The following is a 17,902-nucleotide window of genomic DNA, read 5'->3' on the forward strand; positions in this document are numbered from 1 at the left end:
ACATTCAGTAAAAGTTGAAAATTTGAACATATTTTAATATAAGAATGTGAGGAATATATTTTAATCAATTGCTCGAATTCTTTTACTTTTGGGTTTTTTTTTCCTACTAATTTTAATATTCTTGGCTTTCTATACTGGAAAAATTTAGGAGAAACAGGATTAATAATTTTCTAATTTCCAAAAGGATGTGAGGATCATCAATGCCACTAAATCTTTGCCTTCTCATAATTTGTGTACGGAGAAATTAGATTGCACCTTTACAAACTGGTAGGTTTATTTAGGAACTATTCTTCCAGCCTGAATTAATTCCAGTTTCTCAGGATACATGTGTTAGGTGCGTGCGCATGCGCAGTGTGCACCTAGAACAGTTAAATGCCGGGCCCCCGAAAGAAGGGAATGTTTTCTTGTTTCTTGCTCCCAAGCATTTAGCATGGTAACTAGCATCTAGAAGCCAAGAATAAATATTTGTGAATGAATGAATGAGTATGTGCCATCTAGGAATTCAGAATTGATTTTTTTAAAGTCAGAATTAGGTAACATCTGAAAACATATGTGAAATCTATAATATTCAACAAGTATTTATTGATTATCTGCTATAGTCAACGTTTTGTTAACCATAATTGACAATGATCACAGAAAGTACCTATACTTGAAATTTTTACCAAAAAAGTGCTATTAGGTTTGGAGTTTGTTTCAAAAATGGGGTATAAATGACACAAGCTGATCATTGTTGAAGCTGAGGAAGTTCCTTGTGTATGTCTGAAATTTCCCATAATAATACATTTTTAAAATATTCCTAGTCATGGAGTAGGAGTCAGAATACTTTGATTCTATCCTGACTCCTCCATCCATTAGCTGAGTAACCTAGAATAAATTCCTTTGTCTCTTAACTGCCGTTTCCCTATAATAAAGTAGAAATTATTACTGTTCTTTTGACCTTAGAGAGTTACTGTGATCAAATGAAATTATGTATATAAAAATCAAATATTATACAAATATAAAGTATTATTAACAATGCTAATTCCTGTCTTCATACTTTATAATTTTGGGTAGGAAACTGACATATACACATACCTGTATTGCTGATTGGTATTGCTTTTATTTCTCCACCACCCCCTATGATGTGAATGGAGCTAGGCATTTCTGAAAAGATGTATATTGGATTTATATTAATTATAGTAAAATATAGTCTTTAATGTGGGTATTGGTAATTGATGTCATGTTTACCCAATATGTATGCTATTAACTAATGGATTTATTGTGAGAAGGTCCAAGGAAACAATGCTTCTGAGAACACATTCTCAAAACGGATGAGAGTCTGATGATTTCTTTTGTATGTCACTGTTCAAATTAACTTAAAAGAGTAGTCGAATTCTTTGCTTGTTCTTTCTCCTCTTTTTTAGTTTTGAAATCTCAAATAGAGTTACTCCTTTTTATGTTATACTTTGTAATTTCTGCTTGTTAATTTTCTGAGGGCCTTCTTATGGCATGACTGCCATATGACATTTGAAAGTTTGTTCCATGAACTCTGTGGTGACATCATTAGGAACTTCTGTCCACAGAAGGGAAGCAGTTTTCTTCTGCTCTTTCTTAACCCTAGTGAAATACAGTGATCTCCCCCATAGTCACAGTTTTGTCGTTAGTGGTTTCTGTTACCCAAGGTCAACCATGGTCTGAAAATACTGAATGGAGAATTCTAGAAATGAACAATTTATAAGTTTTAAACCCCACGCCATTCTGAGGAGTGAGATGAAATCTCATCCCCCCAGGGATATGAACTAATCATCTTTTTATCCAGCATCTTCATGCCGTGTATGCTCTCTGCCTGTTAGTCACTTATTGGCCATCCAGGTTATCAGATCAACTGTGTGCTTTCACAGTGCTTGTGTTCAAGTAACCCTTATTTGACCTAATAATGGCCCCAAAGTACAAGAGTAAAGATGCTGGTAATTTGGGTATGCCAAAGAGAAGTTGTAAAGGGCTTCTTTTAAGTGAAAAGGTGAATGTTTTCAACTTAATAAGGGAAAAAATTGCATGCTGAGGTTGCTGCATAATTCACTTCATCTCGTCACATAGGCATTGTATCATCTCGCATCATCACAAGAGGAAGAAGGGTAAGTATAGTACAATATTTTTAGAGAGACCACATTCCAATAAATTTTATTATAGTATATTGTTATAATTGTTCTATTTTATTATAACTCGTTAATCTATTGCTGTGCCTCATTTATAAATTTTAGCATAGGTATGTATATAAATGAAAAAACATAGTATATATAGCATCAGTCCCCAACCTTTATGGCACCAGGGACCAGTCAGTGCTCCTATGAGAATCTAATGCCTGATGATCTGAGGTGGAGCTGAGGTGGTGATGCTAGCGCTGGGGAGCGGCTGCAAATACAAATGAAGCTTGGCTTACTCACCCGCCACTCACCTCCTGCTGTGAGGCCCGGTTCCTAACAGGCCTCGGACCAGACTGCTAAGGGTCTGCAGCCCAGGATTTGGGGACCACTGATATATAGGTTTCAGTACTATTCACAGCTTCAGGCATCGATTTGGAACCTATTCCTTGCAGATAGTGGAGGGACTACTTTTTTCTTCTCTTTGCTTCCTTTTACTGCTAAATAGTCTCATAATTTCTGTTAGTTATTCCTAATGCATAATATAAAACATTTTCTTCTCCTAAAATATTTTTAGAAGTTATAAAGTATAAAATTGGAGAACATTAACACTTACCCCTATTTAGAAGAGAACAAGAAAAACAACATTTCAAGGGTAGACTTTCAAACTTTAAGTTATTGGCTTTGACCAATACATTTTAAAACTTATTAGTGGAAACCAAGAAAGTACCTGAGTGGTTTCAACTTGAGGGTTTTAGGTGATATCATCTATATTCCAACTATGTAGCATCACTTAAACTATTAAATAGCCTTGGGTAAAAATGAGATTTTTCTTATTGAGCCATGAGAAACCAAGAGACAAGTTTAGACATTGGACTAGAAGGGATTCTCAGAGCTAATCATCAGTGAAATGTATTTAAATTACAGGAGTCCCTTAAAAAACTGGGAAAGATTCCCTTCTTTGAAATAACACACTTTTTATACATTAAGACACAAGAAAAGCTGTGACATCCTGCCAGTCATTACAAAGTATTTTAAGCCCATGGTATTTAATCAGTGGTAGTTCAGCTAACTATTATTCATTAGACAAGAACTTGGGGTTGATAATGCCAGTGGATTCTCAACTAAACCAGTTAGTTTTACAAAGAAAAAACGGTTTCAGAGGCATTTCTCTCTACCCCTAAAATTTGTCTAACTTAGAGTGATGGCATTGATCTCAAGGAGAGCTATGTAAGAGCATGGTCAACTCAGTGGTGCCAATTCCTAATCCTAGAAAAACAGGAATTTTGAGACGATTCAAGAGTAGCATCTTTGTTTATGAAAAATGGTATCATTTTCCCCCCACATTAGGTAATAAAATAAAATAAGAATCCATCATTAGGCAAATAGAGAAAGGTCTAGAGATGTATCATATAATCTAATGGACCACATGCTCATTGAAAGAAGAGAAGAAGGTGGCAGAAGATGAGCTAAACTGAGGTAGGGGTGAGAGATACAATATGGCGAAGATAGAACATGGTGACAGAACCTGGGACAGCTTATGTGTACCTGAAGTTTATTTGTTTGTTTGTTTTCTTTCTTTCTTTCTTTCTGTCTGTCTGTCTTAAGTTTATTGGGGTAACATTGATTAATACAATTATATAATTTTAGGTGTACATTATAATTTGACATCTATATATTCTATTGAGTGATTACCACCTAAAATCCAGTTTCCTTCAGCTACCATATATTTGATCTCCTTTACCCACTTCGCCTTCTCCCTACCCCCCCTATATTTGACCCCCTTCACCTCGTCTACCTCTCCCCTCTTCCCCCACCCCCTACCCTCTGGTAACCACTAGTCCATTGTCCATGTCCATGAGTCTCTGTTTGTCCTGTTCATTTGTTTATATCCCACATATAAGTGATATCATGTGATTTTCAACTTTTTCAGGATTGCTGGATCATATGGTAGATCAATTTCTTAGGTTTTTGAGGAACCTCCATACTGTTTTCCATAGTGGCTGTACCAATTTGCAGTCCCACCAGCAGTGTGTGAGGGTTCCTATTTCTCTGCATCCTCTCCAGCATTTGTTATTACTTGTCCTGTTGATTATAGCTGTTCTAACAGGTGTGAGATGGTATCTCATTGTGGTTTTGATTTGCATTTCCCTAATAGCTAGAGATGTTGAGCATCTTTTCATGTTTGTTGGCCATTTGTATGTCCTCTAGGGAGAAGAGTCTGTTCAGGTCCTCTGCCCATTTTTTGATTGGATCGTTTGTTTTGTTGTTGTTATTGAGTCGTATGAGTTCTTTGCATATTTTGGATATTGGGCCCTTATTGGAGGTATTGCTTGCAAATATATTTTCCCATTGAGATGGTTATCTCTTTACCTTATTTACAGTTTCTTTCGCTGAGCAGAAGCTTTTTAGTTTAATGTAGTCCCATTCATTTATTTTAGCTTTTACTTCCCTTGCCTTTGATGTCAAATTCATAAAATCCTCTTTAAGTCCAAGGTCCCTGAGTTTAATTCGTATGTTTTCTTCTATGCATTTTATTGTTTCAGGTCTTATATTCAATGTGTATCTGAAGTTTCTTAGACTTCAGAATATGAAACCTGATGATCTGAAAGTTGATGAAAATTCTCCCACATTTGGAAAGCCCTCAACCAGTGTTTGTTGAATAAGTAAACCTAGAGCATCATTCTTTTAATTCCATAGTAATAAAATGGCATGGCTGTCTGATTTCTTGTTCTTGGGGACTGTTTTTTAACCATCTCTACGTTGTCCATTATGCCTAGCACGCCTAGCACTCAAATATTTGTTGAAGTAATGCACGGATTAATATAAAATGTAGGCTTCCCATTAGAAGAATATAAGCTCCATGAGAGCAGGAAGTTTTATCTGCTTTGTTCACTACTTTATCCCCAATATCTATAACTGCCTGGCACGTAGTTTAACAAATATGTGTTGAATGACTGAAGGAATATTTAGTCTGTGAATAAAGATTATTCTTTTTATATTAATCTTATTGATGCTGAAAAGGTAAATTAACACCAGAATTTAGCAGATATGTTATTTTTCTGTTCACTCATTAATATTGCCTTTGAAACTTTGTAGATAACATAGTTTCCAATAATTACACAAGTAAATTGAATTCTGACATAGGAATTCAAAGTTACTTAATAATTTAATGATTAGTGAGTAGATTGGATACTGAGATATATATATATCCCCTCTAAGCTAATTCTTCCATGGATGTTTCATTAAATGATTAATATAATTTTAAATAAACAATATTAAGTGATATTTTAAATGGTCGAATCATTTGTGGCAGAATTGATTTAAATGTTTTGGTGGAAATGTTAAGACATATTTTCAGATTCCCTGGGCTGTGAAATTTTATAGAGGATTGACATACATTCTCCTAAAGAATTTGACATAAAGCCATTGTATAAATGGCCTCAGTTGTCCTTATACGTAGCGAGACCCAAGTAGCCAGTCTCATCATGAAGTATACTCCGATACTCCTACTTGGTGCTACCATGCCAAGCACCTTCCTTCTCTGTTAGATCAATCGGTTGTGATCTTCTAAGGGATCTGACATTACTTAGTCAAGACCAACTATAAAGAATAATAATAAGGAAGGAAGGAAAGAAGGAAGGGAAGGAGGGAGAGAGGGAGGAAGGAAGGGGAGGGAAAGGGAAAGAAAGAATAGAATAGGAGTGATGTTGCCAGTCAATTGTCAGGTATGTTGCAGAGAGTTCCTAGAGTACTAGGGAAGTTCGCAGTTTTTTATTTAAAGTAATTACATTTTTTCTCTTAAAGTAATTGTGATTAATATCACTGTGTAGTAAATATTCTAAAATTTAGGGGCTTAAAACAACCATTTTCTTATGCTCAAGGAATCAGTGTATAGTAAATTCAGACAGCACAGTGAGAATGGTATATCTCTGCTCCATGATGTCTGAGGCTTCAGCTGGAAATGACACAGCAGCTGAGGGTTTGAGTCATCTTGAAATGGCTTCACTATCAAGTCAAGTGTTTCATACAGGCTGGTCGATGGAGAATGGGACCTAAGCTGGGGCTGTGAACCAAAACACCCACACCTTGCCTCTTCATGTAGCCTGGATTTCCTCTCAGCATCAAGGCTTCACAGTAGTTGGACATAACATGGAGACTCATGGCTCAAAAAGCCAGTTGGTGTCCCCAGGAACAGACAGTCTTTCTTCTGCCACGTTCTAGTGGTTACAAGTGAGTTCGAAGATTCAAGGGGACAAAACATATAGCATCTGTTATTGCAAGGACTATTAAAGAATCTGTGCCTTCCTTCCCTTTTTTTGGTGATCATGACATTTGTCCTTAGTGATTAGTACGGAGGGGTTTATGAGAGGGAAAAAACAAAAACGAGGCTCTTGGGCCAACTACCCCTGTTTGTAGGACTCAGATACAGCTTCTTTTGACTCTGTTTTTGGTGCTTCTAGTATTTCCCTTAGAAAGTCTGGATAATATGCTATGCTCTATTTCTTGATATTTAAACCTCAGATGATATGTATTGATTTCCTACTCTGAAGGATGAGGATTTAGCTCAACAGTACTACTCCTTGTTCATCTCCTTCACCTTTCGTTAGGGATATTTTTATTTCATATAATAAGTTTAAATTTAACATCACATAATTTTATATTTAAACATCATTTGTTGTTGTTGTTGTTGTTGTTGTTGTTGTTCACTTTTGGGAGATTTCTTGATTCTCCATTTAGTAAGAGAAGAATATTTTACTCCCCTAACCTTTCTTCCACCTTTGTACGCCCTTAACATCATAACTTCTATCAGCTACTTTGCTTAGGTTGTGAAACATTTGCCTTCTGTTCCATATTTACAACTGCAATTCCAGTGTTAAAACCCTGTGAGGGCATAGAAGTCCTTTCCTAAATACAGACATCTGGATTTTCTCTTCTTATTCTATATCACTTTTTAAAAATTTTACCCTAGTTAGCATACTTCTTATTCAGACCATGACTTTCTTGTAGTTTCATTTTTCCTGGAGTTTATAATTGCCTTTCTATTTTTCCTTGTGCCATTTGCCTTTATCACAGCCTAAACTTTTTTTTTTCCCCCTCAAACACTTCATCATACCATCTATTTCTATTGTATTTTCCCATTTCCTGAAGTTTCTTTGAAGTTTTGGTCTACCCTGGACCTTTTATTTACTGGGCCTGATGATCAGTTGTCTTTCTGGGACTTTTTTGACTCCTCCTCTGAGTTGGAGCCACTCAGCCCTGCATTCTGGCTTTCCTCTTTCGTGGTTCTCACTGTGTGTGGCCAGTGTGCATTTGTGAGTAACTTCCTAAGAAATTGCATATGGTAGATAAACTTTCTGAATTCTAACCTATTTGGAAGCATCTTTATTTTCCTTCAAATTTGATTATAGTTTATTTTTAGAAGTCCAGGATGAAGAAATTGACCGCGGAACTTGAAAGCCATTGTTCTATCTATATTGATTGTGCCAATGAGAAATTATCTGCCGATGTGATTTTCTAATTAATTTTTAGCGACTCTTGTCTGAAAGCAGCAGAGATGTGTTTTTCAGAAATATGTGTCTGGGTGTGGTGCTTTGTAAACTTCAATTTGGTGGTCATTCCATAGGATCTTTCTCTGTGCAGATTTGTTTTATTTTTAAAAATTGCTTCTTCCTCTCTGTTTATTCTGTTCTCTCTTTCTGAGGTTCTCCTCTTAGATATTTGATCTTTTAGTTGGGACCTTAAATTTCAGTCTCTTAAATTCAGTCTTACAGATTAGATCTCTGTGTGTCTTACCTTCTTTTCCTCTATTTTCTAACTAGTCTGTTGTCTTTGGTTTTATTTTACTCTCTATTCTAAAGAAATCTGTTATTTTCCAAATGCCTGTTAAGTTTAGTCTTTTGACAATTATTTTAACCTCAAAGCATCTTTCTTTTTTTGTTCTCCTCTTGTTTGTTTTTTTTAATGCATCCTGTTCTGGTTCTATGAATGTAATATATCCTGAATTGCTATAAATTTTTATAAAGTTCTCCATATTATCTCTGTTTTAGTCAGTGTTTAGTTTTTACCTATTTTGTTTTTCTTGTTGCTGGGTTCCTTAAATGCTTGGTGACATTTAGACATCCTTTGCTTTTTTTCTTAAGCTCAAGTTTATTGAGATATAATTTATCAACAGTAAAAGACATTCATTTTAAGAGTGTGTTTTCTTATGAGTTCTGACAGATTTGTACACCCATATAACTACCATCACAATCAAGATCTAGAATACTTCCATCACCCAAAAAGTTCCCTCAGGCCCCTTGTAGTCAGCCTCCCCTGCCCTCAACCTGGACTCCTGACAACCACTAATCTTTCTTCTGTCATTATAAATTATATTTGTCCTTTTTAGAGTTTCATATACATGATATCAAATGATATTGTGGTTTTTTGCCTCTATATTTCACAGATAATATTTTTGAGATTCATTTATGTTGTTGATTTTTTCAGTAGTTTATTCTTTCCCATTATATGGATTTGCCACAACAGTTTATCCATTTAGCTGTTGATGGTTATTTGTATTGCTTCCAGTTTGGAGTTTTTATGAATAACACTGCTGTGGACATTCATGTACAGGTCTTTGTATCGATAGGACATATGCTTTGATTTTTTGAGTAAATACCTAGAGGTGCTTTGCTGGCTTGTATGACAAATGTATGTCTAATTTTTAAAGAAACTGCCAAACTTTTCCAAACTGGTCATACCATTTTACATTTCCACCAGCAGTGTATGAAAGTTTCATTTGATTTACATACATCCTACTCAACACTTGGTATTGTCAGTCTTTTTAATTATAACCATTCTATTTTAAATGTGAACTGATATTACATTGTGGTCTTAATTTGCATTTACTTGATAACTAATATTGTTGAACATCTTTTCATTTGCTTATTGGCCAGGCCATTCTCTTACCTTCTTTGGGGAAGTGTTTATTCAAATATTTTGACTATATTTTAAAACTGATTTATCTTATTGTAAGTTATGTGTATATTCTGGAACAGTCTTTTGTCATATATATGTATTGCAAATATTTTCTCCAGGTCTTTAGCTTGCCTTTTTATTTTCTTAAGTGTCTTTCAAAGAGAAGATTTAAATTTTTCCAAAGTCTAATTTATCATTTTTTTTGATGGTTTGTGCTTTTTTGGATATCCTATCTAAAAAATCTTTGCTTATCCCAAGAGCACAGAGGTTTTTAAATATGTTTCTAGAATTTTATAGTTTTTGCTTTTATATTAAGTCTGTAATACATTCAAATAAATCTGTGTATGGCTTGAGGTTAAGAGTCAAAGTTCTTTTTTTTCCCTACATGGATATCTAGCCGTTCTAGCACCATTTGTTGAAAAGACTACGCTTTTGTTATTTCGCATTTCCTTGGCACCTTTGCCCAAAATCAATTGACCATATAAATTTGGGTACATTTCTGGACTCTCTGTTCTGTTTCATTGATTTATATATCCGCCTTTTTGCCAATGCCATGATATTTTGATTACTATAGATTTATAGTATGGCTTGAAAGCAGGTAATGTAAGTTTTCCAACTTTGTTCTTCTTTTTTTCAAAGTTGTTTTTGCAATTCTTCCTGCTGAAATTTTGCCAATAATTTTTACATTTATGTCCAAGGATATTGTTCTTTAATTTTTTTTTTTTATAATGTCTTAGGTTTGAGTTTGAGGTAATGTTTGCCTGCATAAAATGAATTAAGTGTTCCCAGATCCTATGAAAGATTTTCTAAAAGATTTCATGTAACATGAGTATTATTTCCTTCTTACACAATAATAGAATTTACCAATGTAGTCGTGTGGGCTTAGCATATTCTTTACAGGAAGATTTTTAACTACAAATTTTATTTTTTTTAAAGGACATGGGCCACAAGGTTGAATCATGTTTCGTAATTTCTGTTTTTCAAGGAATTTGTATATTTCATCTAGGTTTTTGAGTTTATTGGTATACATTCTTTATCTTTATTCTCTTATCTTTTTAATGTCTCTAGAATCTGTAGTGATGTCTCCTTCATTCCTGTTAGTGGTAATTTGTATGTTCTGCCTATTTTTTCTTGATAATATAGATAAAAGTTTTGTCAATTTTATTGATGGTAAACCAGTTTTTCGGTTTCATTAATTTTCTCTATCATTTGTCTATTGTGTATTCCATTGACATTTAATTTTATTTTTATTTCCTTTTCCTACTTACTTTGGGTTTTTATTGCTCTTATTTTTAGCTTCTTAAAATAGAAGTTCAGCTCACTGATTTTGGAATTTTCTTCTCTTCTAATATAAGCATTTGTGTTGTTTTATTTGCTTCCCACAAATTTTGATCTATTGTAGTTCCATTTTCATTGGATTCAAAATATTTTAACCTTATTTTGGTGATTTCTTCCTTGACACATGAGTTATTTAGATTTCATTTTGCAATTTCCAAACATGTACAGGATTTTTCAAATACCTTCCTGTTTAACTAAATTCTGTTGTCATCAGAGAACAACTTTATTTTATTTTAATCCTTTTTAATTTAGTAAGACTTGTTCCATTTAATCCTTTTTAATTTAGTAAGACATGTTCCATTTGATCATTTTTAATATTTCTCATTTCTTCCTCATTATGTTCATGTTTTCCTTTAAGTCTTTGAGCATGTTTGTAATATAACAGTTGCTGTAATGTCTTTGTCTACCATTCTATAATCTCTGTCATTGCTGCATCTATTTCTGTTGACTGATTTTTCTCCTAGTTATGGGCTACATTTTTCTGTATGTCTACATGTCTAACACTTTTTTATTGGATGCCAAACATTGTGAATGTTACATTGTTGACTACTAGACTTTTTTCAATTCCTTTAAAGAGTGCTAGACTTTGTTCTGATGGGCAGTGAAATTACTTGTTTGATCCTTCCAAGGTTATTTTCTTTTTAGTTTGTTTTTGTGTTTTTATTTGTTTGTTGTTTGTTTATTTTGATGGAGAGGGGATCTAGTGTAGGCTTTACTTAAAAGGGCTAGGTTAGGCCAACTACTAAGGTATTTATCTTTTTATGGTCTCTCTTCTGTGGCTGCAGGGAAATAGAAAGATTTTATGTGTGAGCTCTTGGATTCATTCAGTTGACAACTTCCTAGTACTTGTTCTTTCCACAAAAACAGTTTTGTTTTGTTTTTTCTTTTTTGCCTGGCCTTGTGCAGTTCCACATGTGCAAGTTGATATTCAGGCAAGGACTCAGTAGACCTCAAGTGATTTCTGAAGCTCTATTTCTGGATACCTTTTTCTTTAGTACTCTGTCTTACCAGTTTTCATCAGTTCAGCTTCCTTGTCTTCTCAACTCTACCTACTCAGCTCAGCAAGACTATAGACCTCACAGGAAGTTCCTTCTTGCTACGCTTGTGGCCTAGAAATTGCCTCCAAGCAGAAAGCCAGAGCAGTTTAAGGCTCCTGTATTTGTTCCCGTTCTCTCAGGGAAAACAGCCTTATACTACCTGTGGTCCAGTATCTGAGAACAGTTGTTTCATATATTTGTCCAGTTTGTAGCTATTTATGGCAGGTGGGTAAGTCTGAACCCTCTTGCTCTCTTACTGCCTTGTATATCCATTAGTTTTTATAAAAACAGTAACTGGTATGGCTGTTAAATAGGACTTTTTCTTCCCTGCTAGATCTCATTTGTGAGTAAAATTTCTGAGAGACGTGTTTGGAGTAGGGAGTCTTGGGGTGAGAGTATCCTTTATTGGGCTTTTCTTTTGAGCAGATGGTAAAACTGTTAGGATGTGGTAGAACCCGCAAATACTATCATAAGAAAGATTTTATCCCAAAGTCCTAGATATGGGGATGGCAATGGGAATACTAACTGATACGGACCTTTCGTTGACTCCCCTGTTTGAGCAGCATTTCTCTCTCCTTTTCTCTGTTTTACCTGCTGACCTTGTCCAGCTCTTGCTTCCTCCACAGTTTGTTCTTCATAGCTTGTTCTAGGGTAGTGAGTGGCCTTCCTTCCATTAAAAATATTTGAACATGCTACTGATATTCACTGATTTGTAAAAATTATATAAATGTACAGATATATGTATATATTAAAATATATATATCAAAAATAATGATTTTGAAATGAAGAGATTGAAAAATGCCTATAAGTAGAAGGTATTTTTTAATATGCCTCCTGGATTATATATTCTTCACTTTGGAGACCACTGTCTCTTTAGTGACATTCTCCATTAATTTCCTCCATCAACTCGCTTCTGTTTATTTTCAGTCATCCAGAAAAATCATGAAACTTTCTTTTTTTGGTGACACCATTCCATCCTTATTGGTTCATTTCTTTTACTTCAGCGGTATCTGAGAAAGACTGGAGGCAAATGTTTGTGATGGGTCTGCCATTTTGAACTGGAAATCCATCTGATATATTTCTTAAAATAAATGTTTGAATAATTAAAGTGACATATATCTTGTAGTTTAGTTTGCTTTCCTGAGTGTAAGTATAAGGGTAGAGCTAAAGGTAGTGGCCTCAGAACTGCTTATAACCTGCAGGAGGTGTTTTTTGTTTTGTTTTGTTTTATATTTTTTTATGCAGCTGTCTTTAAATTTGGGTATATCAAAGGGACTGTGACTCGAGGAATTAGTCTGCAAATTTCACCAGGAGCAAAAAAGTTAAGAACAAACTGCTCTGGAGAAATGTGGGGATCATCTGAGATAGATTTCTCCCCTATCTATGCTACATTCCTTAATTTGGGGGACATTATAATCATCTGGGGAGGAACTATAAATGTAGAAAGAATATTATTTCATTCTAGCATTACCTGTCTAAATTCATGTCATTCTGGCTTCTCATACTGTTAATATACCATCCTTAAAGCCAACAGCTAGTACAAACCCATAACATGCAGTAACTAATTTGACATCATATTTGAGACTATTAACAAATTGATTTTTCTTAGGAGAACCAAACTGAAAAAAATAAGCCCACTATTAATTCTTTGCAGGAATTTCCCATGTCTGATGATTTAAAAGAATAAATTCTATATGTAAATGAGTCATTACAATGAATCATTAATTGAAGCTTGTTGGATATTCAAGATTACTCAGTATGGTATGTTTTTGATGGAGACAGGAAGTAAAAAAAGCAAGGTCTTTAAGATTTGTCTATGCGAAGTCTTAGTCATTTAATGTTTCTCGTTGAGGCTCATCAAGGTATCTATTGCTTCTTAGCAGTTTTTAAGGAGGGATTTTCCCCCACGTTCCTTCCCTCCCCAAAATAGCTAATTATATACTGGAAGTTTCAGTACATTGTTCACAGTTTGTGAAGTCAGCATATTTCTGGAAGCTCACTGTGAATGTAATGCTTAGCTGTACTGATGCTTTTGTTTCTCCATCTCTGCAGCCAGCACTGTACTGTAAGGACACAATTCTATCGCTATTTTTCCTTCACATTTGATGTGGTAGTTTGCATACAGCTGCAGAGTAGACAGTTACCTTTGAAAGGAACATTTGGCCGCTCTAATTTGATTAAAGAAAACCACCTCAATCATTTCTAGACTGAGAACGTTTTCATTTTAACTTGGCAGTAGGAGTTGGGAATGTACTCACTGCACTTAGATATGTGGGGGAGCAGTCAGGGAACAAAACCAACAGCTCGAATGAAGAAAGCTTTGGTGCAATTTTTTTTCTTTTGAGACAAGCAGTGTTATATAGGATTGATTCTCTTTCTCTTTTCCCCTCAGATTTTCCACAACCTTGATTTTCATCTCCATCTTCTTTTCACAGTTATTTTCTTAGTAATTCTAGTAAACAAATTTTGGCAGGGATAGATTGCTAGCCTGACATGATTTGAAGGACTTTGAAGTCCTTAAAAATTATCCCACTTTTATATAGAAATAGAATCCCAAATCATAAATGACTATGAATTGCACTTGCTTTCTTGGCCATGGTTGGAATGGTTAAAAAAGTTTTTAGACCATGAGTATATAGAGCAAGGTGGGAATTTAACTGTAGTTTACTGAGAAGAAAATTGCTCCCATCAGAAGCTTGCAGCTCCAGTACTGGGCATTTATCTCACATAATGTGTACTTCACTTCTGAGATAGAAGTTCTGATCACTCAGTTGAAAATACATTTTGCTGATTGTGGGTCGGCATCAACTTCATGCATACGTTATTGAAAATGATTGAGCGGGGGTTTAATGACTGTAGAGTAAACCATGAACAAATTCATGAATCACAGTTCAGTAATTTAATATATGGTGTTCCTGAGAAAGGTGCAGAGCTAGCATCTTACATTAAAAAGCTTGAGCATGGGACCTTGGAAATACAACGACATTTTTACTTATTGACCCTTGGATTTAATTGATAACCTAACGTGAAGGTCACATGTGCTTTCACATTCTCATTCTACTATATGATGGTGCGACTTGGCCATATTATGCTTCTTACCACTAAGCTTTAATTTCTTCATTTGTAAAATCAGGACACATATTAAATGATGTGCCTGCATTTAGGTTCCTGTTATGTGCTTGACACTTGGTAGATACTTAGTCACCTCACTGCCCCTTTCTCTCCACCTTGGTACAATCACTCAACTACTTGGAGTGTTTTAAAGGAGAGTGATTTTGTTCATGGAATAAGTAGATGAACTCGATAAAGTCCTCTTCAGAGTCTAATGTTAAGTGCATCTCTCATTCTCTTGGATGAAATGATTACGTCTGGCAGGATTCTTATCGGATATGCCCAGTTTTCCTATAGATAATAAGCCCTGGGCAGAAATTAGATTAGGTAGTACATAGTTCTAAGATACGGGCACTGTGGATATTGGAGCTATTCAGTAAATGTTTGCTGTTGGAGAGAGTTATGTTGTCATCTTGAATTCTTTTCCATCTTCTGCCATCTGCAGGTGCTAGAATCATTACCACATTTAATCTCAAACCTTAATATACTTAAAATCACCTGTTCATTCTTTTGAGAGTCAAAGAGCAATCTTCCTATTTTGTTTTTATACATAATAGGGAGAACATAAATCTTTTCAGTCACATCTATGTCATCTAAATATACAGAGATGATAAAGGGACTAAAAAGATGATTGCCCAAAAGCCGCGGCTAAATCTGGGTAGAGACTCAAAGTTTTTAGTAAATGCAACTTGGTAAACGTAGTTGAATCCCTGTCTAGCTCACAATGCTTATTTGTTCCAAAATATAAGTGAATAATGTACTACAATTCAATAAAATATTGCAAAAAGTAGTACTTGCTATTTTTGTTTTGTTCAAGTACTACAATTATAACATTAAATAGAATTTTATAAATTTATTGCTGGCGATTGAAGAAAAGTTGGTTTTATTTGAATAAGGTGTTTGGAGACCTGTGGAAATTCTGCAGGAAAATACTAATTTTTTGTGTCACTTCAAACTTTTTTTCCTCGATAAAATATTATTGTGATATTTCTCATATATAATTGCCTTTTGTAAAAGTATACTTTTATATAGCCCAGTACTGTTGAAAACTGTCCGTGTACTATTGATGTTCTCAGGTTTTTTGTCTTGTGTGGTCTCTAACCTGAGTGACAACGTAAACATTCAAATCCAATGAAATTATTGGATGTTACTAATGAAATACATAGAAGCTAGCCTAAGACTGAGATTTTTTTTTTTAAATAGATAATGAATGTCATTCCTTTTTGCATGACAGAAGCACTTCTTAAGTGCTGTTAATATAGTTATTGTCACAGCAACAGTAACAGAGGCTGGGGAAAGATTATTATTCCCATTTTGTAAATAAAGAAACAGACACAGAATTTAAATGACCTGTTAAGGGTCACCTGACTCCAAGTGTTATTTCCCCTATTTTAGAGTTTTCTATCTAATATTACAAGTGTTTTAGTCATGCAAAGACCATTTGAATATGACTGTTTTGGTAAGACCTGTTTGGGAATTAAATGCACATAAACTGCATGCTGACCAAGGCATGCTGATTATTTGAGGAGGAATACTATCTTTTACCAGAAACTAGAGGTATAATTGCTCAATTCTGACAGATATTAAATGCCATATACATATGTGGTTTCATTTAATTGTACTTTTTAAGAGTTTGTTTTAAATAGCCATATGTAGAAACAAATACACATGGAATGGAGACTATTAAATAATGTCATTTGATATTTGTTCTTGTTGCTTCTCTACTTTCCATTATACTGTAGGCCACTGACAACAGAACACATGGCAGGTCAAAGGAAGTACAATCACCTCTGAATCTTGCACCAGAAGTGCTGACGAAGGTGTCACTTAGGCTCACAATGACTCAGCACTTCCTGGTTTCTCTTTTGCAGCCCTGCTCAAGCTAATAATATTCAATGACCTTGGTCCAAACGCTTTTCAGAGAACCTTCAGTTTTCCTATCATCAGAAATCCAGATATCATTCCTTCCTTTCTGTTTTTAGTTAATTAATGGTATTAAGTATAAATCATTAAACTCTGCCCTGGATTAGATGCTTTTTGTTCTTAAGATGTTCACAATCTAAGGAAGTAGCTTTGGCCCTGAACTATAAATAAATATATCCTTACCTCTCTATTTAAGGCAGTCCTGTTATAATTCATTTGGTCTTCGTATTGTCTCTGTGCATTCTAATAACTGGGACAGGAACGGAAGGAAATGAAGTTCAAACTATAGTTGCAGTGTATTTGCTATTTCAATTTTCTGATGGATTTAGTGACCAAGGAGGCAGAGTCAGGGAAGGAAATCGTGCATCTGTTCATTAGGACCCTCATCATTTCCTGAATAGTCCAGAATAGGGCCAGATTGTCTTTATTAATTAGTTTAAATTTAGAACTAGCCAAACCATTAGACCCCAAATTGTTAATATTGAGATGTCTGGAGATGAAATATTTCAGAAAACCTTGAAAATTTTATAAAATCTTGAAACCTTTTTATCTGTTTTCCTTGGCTGTTTAATGTTAATTACAGGACATGGTTGAGAGTTTATCTATGTTGACAGCCAATTTATTTAAAAATTTATGGAACAATTTAAAAACCATTTTATAGGTTATCTAGACATAAGTTTCTTTAGAAATACGTTTATTATTGAAGACGATCTTAAAGCAGTAGTTTGCAGTGAAGAAATACCTAGATTGTAGCAAGAATACTGCTGGATTTAAGACACAAATATTTATGATTAAAGATTTCTTTATGTGTTTTCATCTTTACCGAAGCCTCTAAATAGCAAGAATTTTTTTGCCCTTTAACTGCTTCCAAATAACAAGTGAAAAGATTCCTACAGAAAACGTAGTCCTGACCTTTTGCAGATGTAATACAAATGAAAAGTTAGCTTTGAAGTGGCATCTTGTTACATAATCATACTGAAAATATGCAGTAATATGTATTGTTCTGAATGCCTTTCATTCAGAAACATACTTTTGCTTATTTGACTATCCTACCAGCTGAAAATGGATTATGTTCTGGTTGTTCCTATGACCACCCAACCTCAAAATACTTGAGACATTACATGAAGAGCTTGATTCCAAAGCATAAGATTTTCAGAAAGGTTCAGATCTTTGGAAAAATGAACATGAAATTTTACTTCATTGATGATAAAATAAAAAGCAAATAATGGTAGAAGATAAACAGAATTTATAAGCCCACTTTTTGCCAGGCAGAAATCTGTCAGATCGGTCCAATCAGTAGTAAATTACTTTAAACAGCATTTACTATTTAGAAGGTGCTTAATGTGAATCATCAGACATGTCTGTAAGCATTCTACCAAACTATTTGGCCAACTCAACATTAGGGTGTAGAGTATT

General features: G+C 34.5%; 1 protein-coding gene across 3 annotated transcripts in view; it reads left to right on the forward strand.

Annotated features, from left to right (window-relative positions):
* The window catches only part of CDK6 (cyclin dependent kinase 6), a 216,966-nt gene that overhangs the window by 14,204 nt on the left and 184,860 nt on the right, over positions 1-17,902 (forward strand). The window lies entirely within an intron of this gene.

The sequence above is a fragment of the Pteropus vampyrus genome, unplaced genomic scaffold (genome assembly GCF_000151845.1).
Source record: "Pteropus vampyrus isolate Shadow unplaced genomic scaffold, Pvam_2.0 Scaffold4, whole genome shotgun sequence".
Lineage (NCBI taxonomy): Eukaryota > Metazoa > Chordata > Mammalia > Chiroptera > Pteropodidae > Pteropus > Pteropus vampyrus.